Raw genomic sequence first — 18,089 nt, 5'->3', positions numbered from 1 at the left:
TCTCTCATTTCACAGCATCTTCTTCTACACCTTCCCGTGTGCCTAGTGCCAAATTCGTCCTAGTCGAAGTCTGCCAGGTAGAGGGCGAACAGAGAGGACAGCCTTCTACTGGAATGTTTACTTAGATCTCCGTATCACAGAGGAGGAGTTTGCACGCAAGGGGTAGCAGCGTGGTCCTCTCTCAACGAGGGTCTCCTCAGTGACCAATGGAATGCATCCCAAGCAGTGTCTGGCGTAAGGCCCTCCCGCAGCAGTTCCTGAGTCTTGACTGCAAAGGCATATTCAGGGCACTTCGATTACTCACCGGGACGAGGCACCTCCGTGCGTCCTCTTCCATCACCCTCAGTATACGATGCCCTCCCGCAGGACTACAAACCTATGGAGAAAACAAGCCCAGCACGAGAGGCTTTCTTCAGTGTGCCTGAATGCGCAAGTCTCAGGACTGCCCGTAAGTATTTAGCCTGAGAATTCCAGCAAAGCTTGGGTTTCTCCCCGCACATCGCAGAGGTATGCTGCCCATGGTTAGTTCAGGTGGACAGACCTCCGGCCCCGAGCAGAGCTCTGTGCTCATGAACGGATGATCAGCTTGTAAGGAGCCCCGAAAGCATCTGCCCCCACATACAGCTGCACGTCCTATTCACCGCGCACGCATCTCTTGGACGTCAAGCGCATTCACAGAGGACACCCCGCACACCTAGGTTTTTGCCATCCCGCTCTGCGTGAGGGAGCAGAAAGCAACCGAAAGGCTTAGGTCGTGAAGTTAGAGCTTGTGTACCGCGGAGCAGTTTCCGTTGCAGGTCTGAGTTCACCTTCACTAGCCCTAAAGAGCAGCGTACCTGACAGAGGCTCCCGGTGCTGCCTGCTTCAGGCCCGTCGAGCAGAACGCCCAGCCGTCCTGCTTCCAACGCTGTGCCAAAAGCAACTCGCTCTGCTTCCTCCCCTGAGGCTGGGCGGATGACCTCTTCACAGTATCCCTGTGTCCGGGAGTACAAGTATATATAAGAAGCTCACCTTGCCACAGCAGTGTTTAGCTGTCAATCTGGATTAGTCTGAGCAGAAAGTCACTGGGACTGAGACAGCCTCGGAGACTCCTCTGCAGGACCGCACCTCCGAGGCTTTAGGGCCCAACCGCAACAAGCCTGCGGAGACGCTTCACACACACCTCTTGCCGGCCGTGTTGCTTGGAGCCTGAAGGCCAGTGCGTTCACCTGGTTCTCAGAGCTTGGGCTCTGAGGCACGGGAGGCCCACTTATATAGGGCACCACCGCCCCGCCCCACGCTCCGCCCCGCCCCACATCCACGGACTACCTGCACCTCTCGGAGGCAGCCGGGCAGGAGCAGAGAGAAAGCGCCGTTTCACACTGCCATGCGGAATTCATGGTATGCAAGCGTTTCTCTCGTCAGCCAGGCTGCCTCACCGAGGCCTTACGGCTCAGTGGCTACACAAGCGAGCAGCTGACGCTCAGCAGGAGGGAGCCGTACACTGCAGACTTCATTCGAGGCGCTTAGAGGGCAGACGCACAGCACAGGCACGGAAAACACTTGGCAAGCACAGTCTCTGCAGCCACTCCAACACCTTGAATGATTTCTGTAATGAGGCGTCCTGCACTGCTCTCTTTCTCCCACGTTACCTGAATCCAGTGCCGACTTGCCTCTGCTGCTCTCATTTCACAGCATCTTCTCCACCTTCCCGTGTGCCTAGTGCCAAATTCGTCCGAGTCGAAGTCTGCCAGGTAGAGGGCGAACAGAGAGGACAGCCTTCTACTGGAATGTTTACTTAGATTTCCGTATCACAGAGGAGGAGGTTGCACGCAAGGGGTAGCAGCGTGGTCTTCTCTCAACGAGGGTCTCCTCAGTGACCTGTGGAATGCGTCCCAAGCAGTGTCTGGCGTAAGGCCCTCCCGCAGCAGTTCCTGACACTTGACTACAAAGACATCTTCAGGGCACTTCGAATACTCACCCTGACGAGGCAGCTCCGTGCTTCCTCTACCATCACGGTCAGTATACGATGCCCTCTCGCAGCACTACAAACCTATGAAGAAAACAAGCCCAGCACCAGAGGCTTTCTTCAGGGTGCTTGAATGCGCAAGTCTCAGTACTGCCAGTAAGCATTTTGCCTGAGAAACCCAGCAAAGGGTCGGTTTCTCCCCGCAGATCGCAAAGGTATGCTGCCCATGGTTAGTTCAGGTGGACAGACCTCCGGCCCCGAGCAGACCTCTGTGCTCATGAACGGATGAGCAGCTTGTAAGGAGACCCGAAAGCAACTGCCCCCACATACAGCTCACGTCCTATTCACGGCGCACGCATCTCTTGGACGTCAAGCGCATTCACAGAGGACACGCCGCACACCTAGGTTTTTGCCATCCCGCTCTGCGTGAGGGAGCAGAAAGCAACCGAAAGGCTTAGGTCGTGAAGTTAGAGCTTGTGTACCCCGGAGAAGTTTCCGTTGCAGGTCTAAGTTCACCTTCACTAGCCCTAAAGAGCAGCGTACCTGACAGAGGCTCCCGGTGCTGCCTGCTTCAGGCCCTTCGAGCAGAACGCCCAGCCGTCCTGCTTCCAACGCTGTGCCGAAAGCAACTCGCTCTGCTTCCTCCCCTGAGGCTGGGCTGAAGACCTCTTCACACTCTCCCTGTGTCGGGGAGTACAAGTATATATAAGCAGCTCACCTTGCCACAGCAGTGTGTAGCTGTCAATCTGGATTTGTCTGAGCAGCAAGTCACTGGGGCTGAAACAGCCTCGGAGCCTCCTCTGCAGGACCGCACCTCCGAGGCTATAGGGCCCAACCGCAGCAAGCCTGCGGAGAGGCTTCACACACACCTCTTGCCGGCCGTGTTGCTTGGGGCCTGAAGGCCAGTGCGTGCACCTGGTTGTCAGAGCTTGGGCTCTGAATCACGGGAGGCCGACTTATATAGGGCACCACCGCCCCGACCCACGCTCCGCACAGCCCCACATCCACGGTCTACCTGCACCTCTCGGAGGCAGCCGGGCAGGAGCAGAGATAAAGCGCCTTTTCGCACTGCCACGCGGAATTCATGGTATGCAAGCGTTTCTCTCGTCAGCCAGGCAGCCTCACCGAGGCCTTACGGCTCAGTGGCTACACAAGCGAGCAGCTGACGCTCAGCAGGAGGGAGCCGTACACTGCAGACTTCATTCGAGGCGCTTAGAGGGCAGACGCACAGCACAGCACAGGCACGGAAAACACTAGGCAAGCTCAGTCTCCGCATCCACTCCGACACCTTGAATGATTCCTGTAATGAGGCGTCCTGCACTGCTCTCTTTCTCCCACGTTACCTGAATCCAGTGTCGACTTGCCTCTGCTCTCTCATTTCACAGCATCTTCTTCTACACCTTCCCGTGTGCCTAGTGCCAAATTCGTCCTAGTCGAAGTCTGCCAGGTAGAGGGCGAACAGAGAGGACAGCCTTCTACTGGAATGTTTACTTAGATCTCCGTATCACAGAGGAGGAGTTTGCACGCAAGGGGTAGCAGCGTGGTCCTCTCTCAACGAGGGTCTCCTCAGTGACCAATGGAATGCATCCCAAGCAGTGTCTGGCGTAAGGCCCTCCCGCAGCAGTTCCTGAGTCTTGACTGCAAAGGCATATTCAGGGCACTTCGATTACTCACCGGGACGAGGCACCTCCGTGCGTCCTCTTCCATCACCCTCAGTATACGATGCCCTCCCGCAGGACTACAAACCTATGGAGAAAACAAGCCCAGCACGAGAGGCTTTCTTCAGTGTGCCTGAATGCGCAAGTCTCAGGACTGCCCGTAAGTATTTAGCCTGAGAATTCCAGCAAAGCTTGGGTTTCTCCCCGCACATCGCAGAGGTATGCTGCCCATGGTTAGTTCAGGTGGACAGACCTCCGGCCCCGAGCAGAGCTCTGTGCTCATGAACGGATGATCAGCTTGTAAGGAGCCCCGAAAGCATCTGCCCCCACATACAGCTGCACGTCCTATTCACCGCGCACGCATCTCTTGGACGTCAAGCGCATTCACAGAGGACACCCCGCACACCTAGGTTTTTGCCATCCCGCTCTGCGTGAGGGAGCAGAAAGCAACCGAAAGGCTTAGGTCGTGAAGTTAGAGCTTGTGTACCGCGGAGCAGTTTCCGTTGCAGGTCTGAGTTCACCTTCACTAGCCCTAAAGAGCAGCGTACCTGACAGAGGCTCCCGGTGCTGCCTGCTTCAGGCCCGTCGAGCAGAACGCCCAGCCGTCCTGCTTCCAACGCTGTGCCAAAAGCAACTCGCTCTGCTTCCTCCCCTGAGGCTGGGCGGATGACCTCTTCACAGTATCCCTGTGTCCGGGAGTACAAGTATATATAAGAAGCTCACCTTGCCACAGCAGTGTTTAGCTGTCAATCTGGATTAGTCTGAGCAGAAAGTCACTGGGACTGAGACAGCCTCGGAGACTCCTCTGCAGGACCGCACCTCCGAGGCTTTAGGGCCCAACCGCAACAAGCCTGCGGAGACGCTTCACACACACCTCTTGCCGGCCGTGTTGCTTGGAGCCTGAAGGCCAGTGCGTTCACCTGGTTCTCAGAGCTTGGGCTCTGAGGCACGGGAGGCCCACTTATATAGGGCACCACCGCCCCGCCCCACGCTCCGCCCCGCCCCACATCCACGGACTACCCGCACCTCTCGGAGGCAGCCGGGCAGGGGCAGAGAGAAAGCGCCGTTTCACACTGCCATGCGGAATTCATGGTATGCAAGCGTTTCTCTCGTCAGCCAGGCTGCCTCACCGAGGCCTTACGGCTCAGTGGCTACACAAGCGAGCAGCTGACGCTCAGCAGGAGGGAGCCGTACACTGCAGACTTCATTCGAGGCGCTTAGAGGGCAGACGCACAGCACAGGCACGGAAAACACTTGGCAAGCACAGTCTCTGCAGCCACTCCAACACCTTGAATGATTTCTGTAATGAGGCGTCCTGCACTGCTCTCTTTCTCCCACGTTACCTGAATCCAGTGCCGACTTGCCTCTGCTGCTCTCATTTCACAGCATCTTCTCCACCTTCCCGTGTGCCTAGTGCCAAATTCGTCCGAGTCGAAGTCTGCCAGGTAGAGGGCGAACAGAGAGGACAGCCTTCTACTGGAATGTTTACTTAGATTTCCGTATCACAGAGGAGGAGGTTGCACGCAAGGGGTAGCAGCGTGGTCTTCTCTCAACGAGGGTCTCCTCAGTGACCTGTGGAATGCGTCCCAAGCAGTGTCTGGCGTAAGGCCCTCCCGCAGCAGTTCCTGACACTTGACTACAAAGACATCTTCAGGGCACTTCGAATACTCACCGGGACGAGGCAGCTCCGTGCTTCCTCTACCATCACGGTCAGTATACGATGCCCTCTCGCAGGACTACAAACCTATGGAGAAAACAAGCCCAGCACGAGAGGCTTTCTTCAGGGTGCTTGAATGCGCAAGTCTCAGGACTGCCAGTAAGCATTTAGCCTGAGAAACCCAGCAAAGGGTCGGTTTCTCCCCGCAGATCGCAGAGGTATGCTGCCCATGGTTAGTTCAGGTGGACAGACCTCCGGCCCCGAGCAGAGCTCTGCGCTCATGAACGGATGACCAGCTTGTAAGGGGCCCCGAAAGCAACTGCCCCCACATACAGCTCACGTCCTATTCACGGCGCACGCATCTCTTGGACGTCAAGCACATTCACAGAGGACACGCCGCACTCCTAGGCTTTTTGCATCCCGCCCTGCGTGAGGGAGCAGAAAGCAACCGAAAGGCTTAGGTCGTGAAGTTAGGACTTGTGTACCGCGGAGAAGTTTCCGTTGCAGGCCTAAGAACACCTTCACTAGCCCTAAAGAGCAGCGTACCTGACAGAGGCTCCCGGTGCTGCCTGCTTCAGGCCCTTCGAGCAGAACGCCCAGCCGTCCTGCTTCCAACGCTGTGCCGAAAGCAACTCGCTCTGCTTCCTCCCCTGAGGCTGGGCTGAAGACCTCTTCACACTCTCCCTGTGTCGGGGAGTACAAGTATATATAAGCAGCTCACCTTGCCACAGCAGTGTGTAGCTGTCAATCTGGATTTGTCTGAGCAGCAAGTCACTGGGGCTGAAACAGCCTCGGAGCCTCCTCTGCAGGACCGCACCTCCGAGGCTATAGGGCCCAACCGCAGCAAGCCTGCGGAGAGGCTTCACACACACCTCTTGCCGGCCGTGTTGCTTGGGGCCTGAAGGCCAGTGCGTGCACCTGGTTCTCAGAGCTTGGGCTCTGAATCACGGGAGGCCGACTTATATAGGGCACCACCGCCCCGACCCACGCTCCGCACAGCCCCACATCCACGGTCTACCTGCACCTCTCGGAGGCAGCCGGGCAGGAGCAGAGATAAAGCGCCTTTTCGCACTGCCACGCGGAATTCATGGTATGCAAGCGTTTCTCTCGTCAGCCAGGCAGCCTCACCGAGGCCTTACGGCTCAGTGGCTACACAAGCGAGCAGCTGACGCTCAGCAGGAGGGAGCCGTACACTGCAGACTTCATTCGAGGCGCTTAGAGGGCAGACGCACAGCACAGCACAGGCACGGAAAACACTAGGCAAGCTCAGTCTCCGCATCCACTCCGACACCTTGAATGATTCCTGTAATGAGGCGTCCTGCACTGCTCTCTTTCTCCCACGTTACCTGAATCCAGTGTCGACTTGCCTCTGCTCTCTCATTTCACAGCATCTTCTTCTACACCTTTCCGTGTGCCTAGTGCCAAATTCGTGCTAGTCGAAGTCTGTCAGGTAGAGGGCGAACAGAGAGGACAGCCTTCTACTGGAATGCTTACTTAGATCTGCGTATCACAGAGGAGGAGTTTGCACGCAAGGGGTAGCAGCGTGGTCCTCTCTCAACGAGGGTCTCCTCAGTGACCAATGGAATGCATCCCAAGCAGTGTCTGGCGTAAGGCCCTCCCGCAGCAGTTCCTGAGTCTTGACTGCAAAGGCATATTCAGGGCACTTCGATTACTCACCGGGACGAGGCACCTCCGTGCGTCCTCTTCCATCACCCTCAGTATACGATGCCCTCCCGCAGGACTACAAACCTATGGAGAAAACAAGCCCAGCACGAGAGGCTTTCTTCAGTGTGCCTGAATGCGCAAGTCTCAGGACTGCCCGTAAGTATTTAGCCTGAGAATTCCAGCAAAGCTTGGGTTTCTCCCCGCACATCGCAGAGGTATGCTGCCCATGGTTAGTTCAGGTGGACAGACCTCCGGCCCCGAGCAGAGCTCTGTGCTCATGAACGGATGATCAGCTTGTAAGGAGCCCCGAAAGCATCTGCCCCCACATACAGCTGCACGTCCTATTCACCGCGCACGCATCTCTTGGACGTCAAGCGCATTCACAGAGGACACCCCGCACACCTAGGTTTTTGCCATCCCGCTCTGCGTGAGGGAGCAGAAAGCAACCGAAAGGCTTAGGTCGTGAAGTTAGAGCTTGTGTACCGCGGAGCAGTTTCCGTTGCAGGTCTGAGTTCACCTTCACTAGCCCTAAAGAGCAGCGTACCTGACAGAGGCTCCCGGTGCTGCCTGCTTCAGGCCCGTCGAGCAGAACGCCCAGCCGTCCTGCTTCCAACGCTGTGCCAAAAGCAACTCGCTCTGCTTCCTCCCCTGAGGCTGGGCGGATGACCTCTTCACAGTATCCCTGTGTCCGGGAGTACAAGTATATATAAGAAGCTCACCTTGCCACAGCAGTGTTTAGCTGTCAATCTGGATTAGTCTGAGCAGAAAGTCACTGGGACTGAGACAGCCTCGGAGACTCCTCTGCAGGACCGCACCTCCGAGGCTTTAGGGCCCAACCGCAACAAGCCTGCGGAGACGCTTCACACACACCTCTTGCCGGCCGTGTTGCTTGGAGCCTGAAGGCCAGTGCGTTCACCTGGTTCTCAGAGCTTGGGCTCTGAGGCACGGGAGGCCCACTTATATAGGGCACCACCGCCCCGCCCCACGCTCCGCCCCGCCCCACATCCACGGACTACCTGCACCTCTCGGAGGCAGCCGGGCAGGAGCAGAGAGAAAGCGCCGTTTCACACTGCCATGCGGAATTCATGGTATGCAAGCGTTTCTCTCGTCAGCCAGGCTGCCTCACCGAGGCCTTACGGCTCAGTGGCTACACAAGCGAGCAGCTGACGCTCAGCAGGAGGGAGCCGTACACTGCAGACTTCATTCGAGGCGCTTAGAGGGCAGACGCACAGCACAGGCACGGAAAACACTTGGCAAGCACAGTCTCTGCAGCCACTCCAACACCTTGAATGATTTCTGTAATGAGGCGTCCTGCACTGCTCTCTTTCTCCCACGTTACCTGAATCCAGTGCCGACTTGCCTCTGCTGCTCTCATTTCACAGCATCTTCTCCACCTTCCCGTGTGCCTAGTGCCAAATTCGTCCGAGTCGAAGTCTGCCAGGTAGAGGGCGAACAGAGAGGACAGCCTTCTACTGGAATGTTTACTTAGATTTCCGTATCACAGAGGAGGAGGTTGCACGCAAGGGGTAGCAGCGTGGTCTTCTCTCAACGAGGGTCTCCTCAGTGACCTGTGGAATGCGTCCCAAGCAGTGTCTGGCGTAAGGCCCTCCCGCAGCAGTTCCTGACACTTGACTACAAAGACATCTTCAGGGCACTTCGAATACTCACCGGGACGAGGCAGCTCCGTGCTTCCTCTACCATCACGGTCAGTATACGATGCCCTCTCGCAGGACTACAAACCTATGGAGAAAACAAGCCCAGCACGAGAGGCTTTCTTCAGGGTGCTTGAATGCGCAAGTCTCAGGACTGCCAGTAAGCATTTAGCCTGAGAAACCCAGCAAAGGGTCGGTTTCTCCCCGCAGATCGCAGAGGTATGCTGCCCATGGTTAGTTCAGGTGGACAGACCTCCGGCCCCGAGCAGAGCTCTGTGCTCATGAACGGATGACCAGCTTGTAAGGAGCCCCGAAAGCAACTGCCCCCACATACAGCTCACGTCCTATTCACGGCGCACGCATCTCTTGGACGTCAAGCGCATTCACAGAGGACACGCCGCACACCTAGGTTTTTGCCATCCCGCTCTGCGTGAGGGAGCAGAGAGCAACCGAAAGGCTTAGGTCCTGAAGTTAGAGCTTGTGTACCCCGGAGAAGTTTCCGTTGCAGGTCTAAGTTCACCTTCACTAGCCCTAAAGAGCAGCGTACCTGACAGAGGCTCCCGGTGCTGCCTGCTTCAGGCCCTTCGAGCAGAACGCCCAGCCGTCCTGCTTCCAACGCTGTGCCGAAAGCAACTCGCTCTGCTTCCTCCCCTGAGGCTGGGCTGAAGACCTCTTCACACTCTCCCTGTGTCGGGGAGTACAAGTATATATAAGCAGCTCACCTTGCCACAGCAGTGTGTAGCTGTCAATCTGGATTTGTCTGAGCAGCAAGTCACTGGGGCTGAAACAGCCTCGGAGCCTCCTCTGCAGGACCGCACCTCCGAGGCTATAGGGCCCAACCGCAGCAAGCCTGCGGAGAGGCTTCACACACACCTCTTGCCGGCCGTGTTGCTTGGGGCCTGAAGGCCAGTGCGTGCACCTGGTTCTCAGAGCTTGGGCTCTGAATCACGGGAGGCCGACTTATATAGGGCACCACCGCCCCGACCCACGCTCCGCACAGCCCCACATCCACGGTCTACCTGCACCTCTCGGAGGCAGCCGGGCAGGAGCAGAGATAAAGCGCCTTTTCGCACTGCCACGCGGAATTCATGGTATGCAAGCGTTTCTCTCGTCAGCCAGGCAGCCTCACCGAGGCCTTACGGCTCAGTGGCTACACAAGCGAGCAGCTGACGCTCAGCAGGAGGGAGCCGTACACTGCAGACTTCATTCGAGGCGCTTAGAGGGCAGACGCACAGCACAGCACAGGCACGGAAAACACTAGGCAAGCTCAGTCTCCGCATCCACTCCGACACCTTGAATGATTCCTGTAATGAGGCGTCCTGCACTGCTCTCTTTCTCCCACGTTACCTGAATCCAGTGTCGACTTGCCTCTGCTCTCTCATTTCACAGCATCTTCTTCTACACCTTCCCGTGTGCCTAGTGCCAAATTCGTCCTAGTCGAAGTCTGCCAGGTAGAGGGCGAACAGAGAGGACAGCCTTCTACTGGAATGTTTACTTAGATCTCCGTATCACAGAGGAGGAGTTTGCACGCAAGGGGTAGCAGCGTGGTCCTCTCTCAACGAGGGTCTCCTCAGTGACCAATGGAATGCATCCCAAGCAGTGTCTGGCGTAAGGCCCTCCCGCAGCAGTTCCTGAGTCTTGACTGCAAAGGCATATTCAGGGCACTTCGATTACTCACCGGGACGAGGCACCTCCGTGCGTCCTCTTCCATCACCCTCAGTATACGATGCCCTCCCGCAGGACTACAAACCTATGGAGAAAACAAGCCCAGCACGAGAGGCTTTCTTCAGTGTGCCTGAATGCGCAAGTCTCAGGACTGCCCGTAAGTATTTAGCCTGAGAATTCCAGCAAAGCTTGGGTTTCTCCCCGCACATCGCAGAGGTATGCTGCCCATGGTTAGTTCAGGTGGACAGACCTCCGGCCCCGAGCAGAGCTCTGTGCTCATGAACGGATGATCAGCTTGTAAGGAGCCCCGAAAGCATCTGCCCCCACATACAGCTGCACGTCCTATTCACCGCGCACGCATCTCTTGGACGTCAAGCGCATTCACAGAGGACACCCCGCACACCTAGGTTTTTGCCATCCCGCTCTGCGTGAGGGAGCAGAAAGCAACCGAAAGGCTTAGGTCGTGAAGTTAGAGCTTGTGTACCGCGGAGCAGTTTCCGTTGCAGGTCTGAGTTCACCTTCACTAGCCCTAAAGAGCAGCGTACCTGACAGAGGCTCCCGGTGCTGCCTGCTTCAGGCCCGTCGAGCAGAACGCCCAGCCGTCCTGCTTCCAACGCTGTGCCAAAAGCAACTCGCTCTGCTTCCTCCCCTGAGGCTGGGCGGATGACCTCTTCACAGTATCCCTGTGTCCGGGAGTACAAGTATATATAAGAAGCTCACCTTGCCACAGCAGTGTTTAGCTGTCAATCTGGATTAGTCTGAGCAGAAAGTCACTGGGACTGAGACAGCCTCGGAGACTCCTCTGCAGGACCGCACCTCCGAGGCTTTAGGGCCCAACCGCAACAAGCCTGCGGAGACGCTTCACACACACCTCTTGCCGGCCGTGTTGCTTGGAGCCTGAAGGCCAGTGCGTTCACCTGGTTCTCAGAGCTTGGGCTCTGAGGCACGGGAGGCCCACTTATATAGGGCACCACCGCCCCGCCCCACGCTCCGCCCCGCCCCACATCCACGGACTACCTGCACCTCTCGGAGGCAGCCGGGCAGGAGCAGAGAGAAAGCGCCGTTTCACACTGCCATGCGGAATTCATGGTATGCAAGCGTTTCTCTCGTCAGCCAGGCTGCCTCACCGAGGCCTTACGGCTCAGTGGCTACACAAGCGAGCAGCTGACGCTCAGCAGGAGGGAGCCGTACACTGCAGACTTCATTCGAGGCGCTTAGAGGGCAGACGCACAGCACAGGCACGGAAAACACTTGGCAAGCACAGTCTCTGCAGCCACTCCAACACCTTGAATGATTTCTGTAATGAGGCGTCCTGCACTGCTCTCTTTCTCCCACGTTACCTGAATCCAGTGCCGACTTGCCTCTGCTGCTCTCATTTCACAGCATCTTCTACACCTTCCCGTGTGCCTAGTGCCAAATTCGTCCTAGTCGAAGTCTGCCAGGTAGAGGGCGAACAGAGAGGACAGCCTTCTACTGGAATGTTTACTTAGATTTCCGTATCACAGAGGAGGAGGTTGCACGCAAGGGGTAGCAGCGTGGTCTTCTCTCAACGAGGGTCTCCTCAGTGACCTGTGGAATGCGTCCCAAGCAGTGTCTGGCGTAAGGCCCTCCCGCAGCAGTTCCTGACACTTGACTACAAAGACATCTTCAGGGCACTTCGAATACTCACCGGGACGAGGCAGCTCCGTGCTTCCTCTACCATCACGGTCAGTATACGATGCCCTCTCGCAGGACTACAAACCTATGGAGAAAACAAGCCCAGCACGAGAGGCTTTCTTCAGGGTGCTTGAATGCGCAAGTCTCAGGACTGCCAGTAAGCATTTAGCCTGTGAAACCCAGCAAAGGGTCGGATTCTCCCCGCAGATCGCAGAGGTATGCTGCCCATGGATAGTTCAGGTGGACAGACCTCCGGCCCCGAGCAGAGCTCTGTGCTCATGAACGGATGACCAGCTTGTAAGGAGCCCCGAAAGCAACTGCCCCCACATACAGCTCACGTCCTATTCACGGCGCACGCATCTCTTGGACGTCAAGCGCATTCACAGAGGACACGCCGCACACCTAGGTTTTTGCCATCCCGCTCTGCGTGAGGGAGCAGAAAGCAACCGAAAGGCTTAGGTCGTGAAGTTAGAGCTTGTGTACCCCGGAGAAGTTTCCGTTGCAGGTCTAAGTTCACCTTCACTAGCCCTAAAGAGCAGCGTACCTGACAGAGGCTCCCGGTGCTGCCTGCTTCAGGCCCTTCGAGCAGAACGCCCAGCCGTCCTGCTTCCAACGCTGTGCCGAAAGCAACTCGCTCTGCTTCCTCCCCTGAGGCTGGGCTGAAGACCTCTTCACACTCTCCCTGTGTCGGGGAGTACAAGTATATATAAGCAGCTCACCTTGCCACAGCAGTGTGTAGCTGTCAATCTGGATTTGTCTGAGCAGCAAGTCACTGGGGCTGAAACAGCCTCGGAGCCTCCTCTGCAGGACCGCACCTCCGAGGCTATAGGGCCCAACCGCAGCAAGCCTGCGGAGAGGCTTCACACACACCTCTTGCCGGCCGTGTTGCTTGGGGCCTGAAGGCCAGTGCGTGCACCTGGTTCTCAGAGCTTGGGCTCTGAATCACGGGAGGCCGACTTATATAGGGCACCACCGCCCCGACCCACGCTCCGCACAGCCCCACATCCACGGTCTACCTGCACCTCTCGGAGGCAGCCGGGCAGGAGCAGAGATAAAGCGCCTTTTCGCACTGCCACGCGGAATTCATGGTATGCAAGCGTTTCTCTCGTCAGCCAGGCAGCCTCACCGAGGCCTTACGGCTCAGTGGCTACACAAGCGAGCAGCTGACGCTCAGCAGGAGGGAGCCGTACACTGCAGACTTCATTCGAGGCGCTTAGAGGGCAGACGCACAGCACAGCACAGGCACGGAAAACACTAGGCAAGCTCAGTCTCCGCATCCACTCCGACACCTTGAATGATTCCTGTAATGAGGCGTCCTGCACTGCTCTCTTTCTCCCACGTTACCTGAATCCAGTGACGACTTGCCTCTGCTCTCTCATTTCACAGCATCTTCTTCTACACCTTCCCGTGTGCCTAGTGCCAAATTCGTCCTAGTCGAAGTCTGCCAGGTAGAGGGCGAACAGAGAGGACAGCCTTCTACTGGAATGTTTACTTAGATCTCCGTATCACAGAGGAGGAGTTTGCACGCAAGGGGTAGCAGCGTGGTCCTCTCTCAACGAGGGTCTCCTCAGTGACCAATGGAATGCATCCCAAGCAGTGTCTGGCGTAAGGCCCTCCCGCAGCAGTTCCTGAGTCTTGACTGCAAAGGCATATTCAGGGCACTTCGATTACTCACCGGGACGAGGCACCTCCGTGCGTCCTCTTCCATCACCCTCAGTATACGATGCCCTCCCGCAGGACTACAAACCTATGGAGAAAACAAGCCCAGCACGAGAGGCTTTCTTCAGTGTGCCTGAATGCGCAAGTCTCAGGACTGCCCGTAAGTATTTAGCCTGAGAATTCCAGCAAAGCTTGGGTTTCTCCCCGCACATCGCAGAGGTATGCTGCCCATGGTTAGTTCAGGTGGACAGACCTCCGGCCCCGAGCAGAGCTCTGTGCTCATGAACGGATGATCAGCTTGTAAGGAGCCCCGAAAGCATCTGCCCCCACATACAGCTGCACGTCCTATTCACCGCGCACGCATCTCTTGGACGTCAAGCGCATTCACAGAGGACACCCCGCACACCTAGGTTTTTGCCATCCCGCTCTGCGTGAGGGAGCAGAAAGCAACCGAAAGGCTTAGGTCGTGAAGTTAGAGCTTGTGTACCGCGGAGCAGTTTCCGTTGCAGGTCTGAGTTCACCTTCACTAGCCCTAAAGAGCAGCGTACCTGACAGAGGCTCCCGGTGCTGCCTGCTTCAGGCCCGTCGAGCAGAACGCCCAGCCGTCCTGCTTCCAACGCTGTGCCAAAAGCAACTCGCTCTGCTTCCTCCCCTGAGGCTGGGCGGATGACCTCTTCACAGTATCCCTGTGTCCGGGAGTACAAGTATATATAAGAAGCTCACCTTGCCACAGCAGTGTTTAGCTGTCAATCTGGATTAGTCTGAGCAGAAAGTCACTGGGACTGAGACAGCCTCGGAGACTCCTCTGCAGGACCGCACCTCCGAGGCTTTAGGGCCCAACCGCAACAAGCCTGCGGAGACGCTTCACACACACCTCTTGCCGGCCGTGTTGCTTGGAGCCTGAAGGCCAGTGCGTTCACCTGGTTCTCAGAGCTTGGGCTCTGAGGCACGGGAGGCCCACTTATATAGGGCACCACCGCCCCGCCCCACGCTCCGCCCCGCCCCACATCCACGGACTACCTGCACCTCTCGGAGGCAGCCGGGCAGGAGCAGAGAGAAAGCGCCGTTTCACACTGCCATGCGGAATTCATGGTATGCAAGCGTTTCTCTCGTCAGCCAGGCTGCCTCACCGAGGCCTTACGGCTCAGTGGCTACACAAGCGAGCAGCTGACGCTCAGCAGGAGGGAGCCGTACACTGCAGACTTCATTCGAGGCGCTTAGAGGGCAGACGCACAGCACAGGCACGGAAAACACTTGGCAAGCACAGTCTCTGCAGCCACTCCAACACCTTGAATGATTTCTGTAATGAGGCGTCCTGCACTGCTCTCTTTCTCCCACGTTACCTGAATCCAGTGCCGACTTGCCTCTGCTGCTCTCATTTCACAGCATCTTCTCCACCTTCCCGTGTGCCTAGTGCCAAATTCGTCCTAGTCGAAGTCTGCCAGGTAGAGGGCGAACAGAGAGGACAGCCTTCTACTGGAATGTTTACTTAGATTTCCGTATCACAGAGGAGGAGGTTGCACGCAAGGGGTAGCAGCGTGGTCTTCTCTCAACGAGGGTCTCCTCAGTGACCTGTGGAATGCGTCCCAAGCAGTGTCTGGCGTAAGGCCCTCCCGCAGCAGTTCCTGACACTTGACTACAAAGACATCTTCAGGGCACTTCGAATACTCACCGGGACGAGGCAGCTCCGTGCTTCCTCTACCATCACGGTCAGTATACGATGCCCTCTCGCAGGACTACAAACCTATGGAGAAAACAAGCCCAGCACGAGAGGCTTTCTTCAGGGTGCTTGAATGCGCAAGTCTCAGGACTGCCAGTAAGCATTTAGCCTGAGAAACCCAGCAAAGGGTCGGTTTCTCCCCGCAGATCGCAGAGGTATGCTGCCCATGGTTAGTTCAGGTGGACAGACCTCCGGCCCCGAGCAGAGCTCTGTGCTCATGAACGGATGACCAGCTTGTAAGGAGCCCCGAAAGCAACTGCCCCCACATACAGCTCACGTCCTATTCACGGCGCACGCATCTCTTGGACGTCAAGCGCATTCACAGAGGACACGCCGCACACCTAGGTTTTTGCCATCCCGCTCTGCGTGAGGGAGCAGAAAGCAACCGAAAGGCTTAGGTCGTGAAGTTAGAGCTTGTGTACCCCGGAGAAGTTTCCGTTGCAGGTCTAAGTTCACCTTCACTAGCCCTAAAGAGCAGCGTACCTGACAGAGGCTCCCGGTGCTGCCTGCTTCAGGCCCTTCGAGCAGAACGCCCAGCCGTCCTGCTTCCAACGCTGTGCCGAAAGCAACTCGCTCTGCTTCCTCCCCTGAGGCTGGGCTGAAGACCTCTTCACACTCTCCCTGTGTCGGGGAGTACAAGTATATATAAGCAGCTCACCTTGCCACAGCAGTGTGTAGCTGTCAATCTGGATTTGTCTGAGCAGCAAGTCACTGGGGCTGAAACAGCCTCGGAGCCTCCTCTGCAGGACCGCACCTCCGAGGCTATAGGGCCCAACCGCAGCAAGCCTGCGGAGAGGCTTCACACACACCTCTTGCCGGCCGTGTTGCTTGGGGCCTGAAGGCCAGTGCGTGCACCTGGTTCTCAGAGCTTGGGCTCTGAATCACGGGAGGCCGACTTATATAGGGCACCACCGCCCCGACCCACGCTCCGCACAGCCCCACATCCACGGTCTACCTGCACCTCTCGGAGGCAGCCGGGCAGGAGCAGAGATAAAGCGCCTTTTCGCACTGCCACGCGGAATTCATGGTATGCAAGCGTTTCTCTCGTCAGCCAGGCAGCCTCACCGAGGCCTTACGGCTCAGTGGCTACACAAGCGAGCAGCTGACGCTCAGCAGGAGGGAGCCGTACACTGCAGACTTCATTCGAGGCGCTTAGAGGGCAGACGCACAGCACAGCACAGGCACGGAAAACACTAGGCAAGCTCAGTCTCCGCATCCACTCCGACACCTTGAATGATTCCTGTAATGAGGCGTCCTGCACTGCTCTCTTTCTCCCACGTTACCTGAATCCAGTGTCGACTTGCCTCTGCTCTCTCATTTCACAGCATCTTCTTCTACACCTTCCCGTGTGCCTAGTGCCAAATTCGTCCTAGTCGAAGTCTGCCAGGTAGAGGGCGAACAGAGAGGACAGCCTTCTACTGGAATGTTTACTTAGATCTCCGTATCACAGAGGAGGAGTTTGCACGCAAGGGGTAGCAGCGTGGTCCTCTCTCAACGAGGGTCTCCTCAGTGACCAATGGAATGCATCCCAAGCAGTGTCTGGCGTAAGGCCCTCCCGCAGCAGTTCCTGAGTCTTGACTGCAAAGGCATATTCAGGGCACTTCGATTACTCACCGGGACGAGGCACCTCCGTGCGTCCTCTTCCATCACCCTCAGTATACGATGCCCTCCCGCAGGACTACAAACCTATGGAGAAAACAAGCCCAGCACGAGAGGCTTTCTTCAGTGTGCCTGAATGCGCAAGTCTCAGGACTGCCCGTAAGTATTTAGCCTGAGAATTCCAGCAAAGCTTGGGTTTCTCCCCGCACATCGCAGAGGTATGCTGCCCATGGTTAGTTCAGGTGGACAGACCTCCGGCCCCGAGCAGAGCTCTGTGCTCATGAACGGATGATCAGCTTGTAAGGAGCCCCGAAAGCATCTGCCCCCACATACAGCTGCACGTCCTATTCACCGCGCACGCATCTCTTGGACGTCAAGCGCATTCACAGAGGACACCCCGCACACCTAGGTTTTTGCCATCCCGCTCTGCGTGAGGGAGCAGAAAGCAACCGAAAGGCTTAGGTCGTGAAGTTAGAGCTTGTGTACCGCGGAGCAGTTTCCGTTGCAGGTCTGAGTTCACCTTCACTAGCCCTAAAGAGCAGCGTACCTGACAGAGGCTCCCGGTGCTGCCTGCTTCAGGCCCGTCGAGCAGAACGCCCAGCCGTCCTGCTTCCAACGCTGTGCCAAAAGCAACTCGCTCTGCTTCCTCCCCTGAGGCTGGGCGGATGACCTCTTCACAGTATCCCTGTGTCCGGGAGTACAAGTATATATAAGAAGCTCACCTTGCCACAGCAGTGTTTAGCTGTCAATCTGGATTAGTCTGAGCAGAAAGTCACTGGGACTGAGACAGCCTCGGAGACTCCTCTGCAGGACCGCACCTCCGAGGCTTTAGGGCCCAACCGCAACAAGCCTGCGGAGACGCTTCACACACACCTCTTGCCGGCCGTGTTGCTTGGAGCCTGAAGGCCAGTGCGTTCACCTGGTTCTCAGAGCTTGGGCTCTGAGGCACGGGAGGCCCACTTATATAGGGCACCACCGCCCCGCCCCACGCTCCGCCCCGCCCCACATCCACGGACTACCTGCACCTCTCGGAGGCAGCCGGGCAGGAGCAGAGAGAAAGCGCCGTTTCACACTGCCATGCGGAATTCATGGTATGCAAGCGTTTCTCTCGTCAGCCAGGCTGCCTCACCGAGGCCTTACGGCTCAGTGGCTACACAAGCGAGCAGCTGACGCTCAGCAGGAGGGAGCCGTACACTGCAGACTTCATTCG

The sequence above is a fragment of the Manis javanica genome, chromosome 7 (genome assembly GCF_040802235.1).
Source record: "Manis javanica isolate MJ-LG chromosome 7, MJ_LKY, whole genome shotgun sequence".
Taxonomy (NCBI): Eukaryota; Metazoa; Chordata; class Mammalia; order Pholidota; family Manidae; genus Manis; species Manis javanica.
Note: the sequence above shows the minus strand (reverse complement) of the source record.